A 5,025-nucleotide genomic window follows, 5' to 3' on the forward strand; every position below is an offset into this window, starting at 1 on the left:
TCCAGGAGTTCGATGTGGTATGCTCCAGTTTGAAGCCTCCAGAAATTACCGAGGAGCAGATCAAACTCAGGACCTTTCTTTTCTCCCTTAAGGATGTAATAAAGGATTGGTTATATTAACTACCTGCAGCAAGTATCACAACATGGGCCCAACTTAAGAAGAAATTTTTGGAGAAATTCTTCCCTATATCCCGGGTTGCAAGTCTGAGGAAAGAGATATGCAGCATTAAACAGTATCCTGGAGAGTCTCTATATGATTACTGGGAAAGGTTCAATAAGTTGTGTACTAGATGCTCACAGCATCAAATTAGTGAACAACTATTGATCCAATATTTCTATGAGGGACTCCAATCGCCTGACAGGAATATCATTGATGCTGCAAGTGGGGAAGCACTAGCGAACAAAACACCAAGGGAAGCATGGCTACTCATTGAGTCAATGGCAGAGAATTCTCAACAGTTTGGCTTCCGTGAGAGTAACCCTACCTGTAGGGTCAACGAGGTGGAGACGTCGTCCATTCAGCAGCAGATATCGGAGCTGACATCTTTTGTTCGACAATTAGCTGTGGGAAACATGCATCAAGCAAAGGCCTGTGGAATTTGCACAAATATGGGCCATCCCACTGACTCGTGCCCTTGTTGCAAGAGGATGGGATTGAACAAGTGAACATGACTGGAGGCGTGCTCGCGTCTCGAAAACCGTACGACCCCTATTCCAACACATACAATCCGGGTTGGCGAGACCATCCCAATTTCAGTTATGGTAATAAGCCATAGAATTCATTCTCCAATCATCCACCGAGATTCCAGCAACCGTAACAACAAAAGCCACAACCTTTATCATCTAACTCAGGAAGTTCCTTGGAGGAAATTATCAAGAGTTTGGCCACGACCACTGTTCAACTCCAACAAGAGACTAGATCCTTGGTCGCTAGTACTACTCAGTTTCAACAGGACACCAAGGCAGGCATGAAAGACATGGAGATTCGAATGAGTCAATTGGCAACTGCCATTAATCGCCTGGAGTCCCACGTCTATGGGAAGTTGCCTTCGCAGCCTGAGGCAAACCCCAGGAATGTAAGTGCCATGACATTAAGGAGTGGCAAAGAGGTAGAGGGACCTAAGTTGGTAAATTCGAAAAGCAAAAGTGAGGAGGAGATAGAAAAGGGAATTGAAGAGGAATGACGCATTCGCGAAGAGCTTAAGGTAACATCTATTCCTTTGATCCCTATTAAATCTAATCTAAATTCTTTTCCTTGCAGGTTAGAAAAGACAAAAAGGGCATAAAAGGAAAAAGAAATTCTGGATGTGTTCCGCAAAGTTCAAGTAAACATCCCTCTATTAGACGTGATCAAGCAGGTACCCAAGTACGCAAAGTTCTTGAAAGACTTGTGCGTTAACAAAAGAAAGTTAAGGGGTGATGAGAGAGTGGTGGTAGGAGAGAATGTATCAGCTGTATTTCAAAGGAAACTCCCACCCAAATACGGTGATCCAGGTATGTTTACTATTCCCTGTAAGTTTGGCCATTCTAGTATCAAGAATGCCATGATAGATTTAGGGGCTTCTATTAATATGATGCCTAAGTCAATCTATGATTCTCTAAATTTAGGACCTATAAAAGAAACGGGGGTAATAATTCAATTGGTTGATTGTACATGTGCTTATCCGGATGGGATAGTTGAGAATATTTTAGTGCAAGTAGATGGATTAATTTTTCCTACTGATTTTTATGTTCTTTAAATGGATGATAGAAGTACCCCAAATCCATCACCCATTATATTAGGAAAACCATTCTTGAATACTGCCCAGACTAAAATTGATGTTAGTAAGAGTACTCTCACGATGGAATTTGATAGAGAAATAGTCCCCTTTAATAGTTTTGATACAGTGAAACATCTTGTTAACTCTCATTCTGTGTTTGCTATTTATACCACTAATTCCCCTGTGTAAGAATTTTTTGAGTTTGCTTGTAGGTGTAAATTTAAAGTTGCTGCGAACAAGTACCATAGGATGAAAGCAATTTATGAGGTGAAAATAGAGAGAAAATTTAGGAAAAAAGTTGCACTCAATGGCCATGTGGATCTGGGAGGAGGGCCACCAATTACAAGGAAAATTCAATTACATCCAAACTAAAGAGTGATGCTATGTCTAGTCAAATACATTAAAGAAAGGCGCTGCTTGGGAGACAACCCAAGAACTACAATATTAGTTGTTGTCATTTTTCGTACTTTGTAATTTTTCAGTTCTATTTTTCTATTTTAACAGTTTTTGTAGTGATTAACAGAAGACTAAGGTTTACAGGGCGTGCCCATGCCTCACAGGGGTACGCCAGATGCACTGTGCAAGTTGGGGGACTATTAGTTTCAAGGCGTGCCCACGCCTTAGAAGAGAATCTCTTAGACATTATTGAGACGCGATGGTCAGAAAACTATAACCTCTAAGGCGTGTCCACGCCTTCCAACCTTTGCGTCAACGAAAGTCAAACGAGACCAGAACCCTCTCTAATCCCACTTTTCTACTTTGTTTCATTTCTTGTTTTGTTTGGTCTTTTCAATTTCTTTTGTCTTAGTTTCCCCTTGTCTTCTCCCCCCCTTTTGCTTCACTTCCCCTATGTGCGAAGTCTAGCGAACCCCAGTTTTGCAGCGTTGCAGGTTTTCGCACGTATTCAGACAGAGAGTCAGGCAGCTTTCTTTGCTCATATTGGATTTCAGCCACCATATCCTTCCCCTCTTTAGGGTCCCGCTGTGCCATCTCAGTAGTCAGGGAAGTTTCACTTCCTTTATCCTTGCACTTTATTTGTCTTTACTATATTGAGGACAATGTAGGTTTTAGGTGTGGGGGGTTATTTCTTTTTATTATTTCTTTTTGTTTCTATCATTTCTTCGTGCTAAAAAAAAGAGAAAAAAATGGGTAACTAGTCCACTTTTTTTAGAGCATTTTGCTATGATGGATTGCACAATCATGGTGCACAGGTATGTAGTCATATATGCTAACTATACATTTTGTCTTTCCTTGACAATATCGTTAAATGATGAATATGTTGGACTTGACTCATTCTTGAAACCGTTGGGAGCTTTTGAGCCATGCATGAGCACATTATTCTTGTTTGCTCTATTTTTGTTTAATTGAGTGGGTATCACACATGATATTGATATTGTAGAACTTGTTATTTTGTATATGTTGAGACCATATTTTGTTAAACTGGATGCATTGGAAATGATAAGGGCATTTAGGATTTAACCTCCTTTAACTTTCTAAAAATCATGCATTCATCTTGTCTCCCAATAATGAACCAATTTGAGCTTTTATCCTTCGCTTTTGGTTGTTAGCCGTGTTTGATAACCCATGACCTTTTTAGATTTTCTTGTTCAACCTTGTGTCATTAAGAGATGTTTGAAATTCACTGCTTGTGCAAGGCGAATAAATCTAGGGTCGTAAGTGTTATCAGAATAGATGCTGTATGATGCTGTTTCTGTTCATCTGAGATCGAAAGAAAAGAGAAAAAAAAAGAGAAAAAAAAAGGGGGGAGGGAAGAAATTGTCAATAAGATGGTGAAACAGACGACTCTGTCTCACAGGGCGTGCCCACGCCTTGCAATGACTTAGCTCAATCAAAAAAAAAAAATTGGTGACACTTACACAGTGGGTGTAGCAAATGAAACTGCCTTGTTTGTGAAACTCCTCCGGTGAAGCATTATTGTTATATGGTGGGTTTCGGACATTCTCTTGACACATTACCCTCCTATCTATACCTTCCTATCCCGCCTTTTACCTAAACCCCATTACAACCCTATCAAAGTCCCTTTGATTTGTGTATTTATTTCACTTTTCAGTGGTGGAGATGTGATAAATGTGCAAGCCTATGGTAAATTCCATTTCGTGATGTTGATTTGAGCGTTTCTAGTATTATACATTTTCTTGAAGGTAACGTGTGTTACTGTTCATATTCTTTGGATAACCATTTGTCTGGTATGTTCTAATTTTGGAGATATTGTTTGGAATGCGGGATGTTTTTGTTAGTATAGATGACTATGAAACCGTTGCTATCTTGATTGTGCTTCTGAGTTTTGAAATGTTTGAGGGCAAACATTGTCTAGGTGTGGGGGGGATTTGATAGAGCGATTTTTGGGCACTTTTTGCACTACTATTCTGTCCAAATTTTGGCTACTCATGGTGCTAAGAATTAAGATTTTGCTCATATTTGATATTTGTGTGAATTGTAGGTGGTTGGCGCTAAAAATAATCTTTCGAGGTAAATTTCTAGAAGACTCTCTATTTCATGGCGTGCCCACGCTAGAAACTGAAGAGCTACACCTAAAAGCCGGACTCGCGGGATTGGCAAAACAAGTGAAACATTGAAAACCAAAAGTGGTCCACGTGGACCAGACACATGGGATTAAAACCCCAAAAGAGAAAAGCTTTGAAGGGGACTTTTGGGTGGACTTCTCCTGCGGCGGCTACTGAAGATATAAAAAGGCCAAATTCACGTCTAATAAGACATTAGCTTTAGTTTTCTTTTTCTCCTTTTTGTCAGACGCTTTTGGGTCTTTTCTCTTTAGCCGCAATTAGAAAAAAAGTGAGATTGACGTCTAATCAATTAGCTAAGCTTCAATTTCCTTTTGCCCATCGTTCAGAAGAGGAAGATTTCTCCATTGCTTTTTGGGATTTGTATGAACGAGACTCCTTTCGCTCGACTTTGGCTCTAAACAATTTTCATTAGTTTTTGTTCTTGCACTCGTGGCTCCAAAACGAAGGCGAAGGCAGGGTCTTCTCTGTTGTTACTGCAATTAATTCCCCTTCCCCAATTCTTCGGCAAATAATTGAATGAATTCAATTAAGTCACGCGGGATTGACACGATGAGGAGTGGCTAATTTTCTTTTCTATCCAAAGGTCGACGCGATGGCGCGGTCCATAACATCTGTGAGATCTAACCGAATCTTTATTATTTCTTTCAATTCGTTACTATTCATGTGTTTCCTGAATTAATTGTTCATGGGTATTGTATTAATTGGGTATCAACGGCCGGA

At 39.9% G+C, this 5,025-nt stretch overlaps 1 non-coding gene across 1 annotated transcript; it reads right to left on the reverse strand.

Annotated features, from left to right (window-relative positions):
* Positions 1-200: 200 nt before the first annotated feature.
* LOC113778955 lies at positions 201-307 on the reverse strand. The gene has a single exon (XR_003469417.1). It is a non-coding gene; the product is annotated as a small nucleolar RNA R71 (small nucleolar RNA).
* Positions 308-5,025: the final 4,718 nt, after the last annotated feature.

Source organism: Coffea eugenioides, chromosome 7 (assembly GCF_003713205.1).
Source record: "Coffea eugenioides isolate CCC68of chromosome 7, Ceug_1.0, whole genome shotgun sequence".
Lineage (NCBI taxonomy): Eukaryota > Viridiplantae > Streptophyta > Magnoliopsida > Gentianales > Rubiaceae > Coffea > Coffea eugenioides.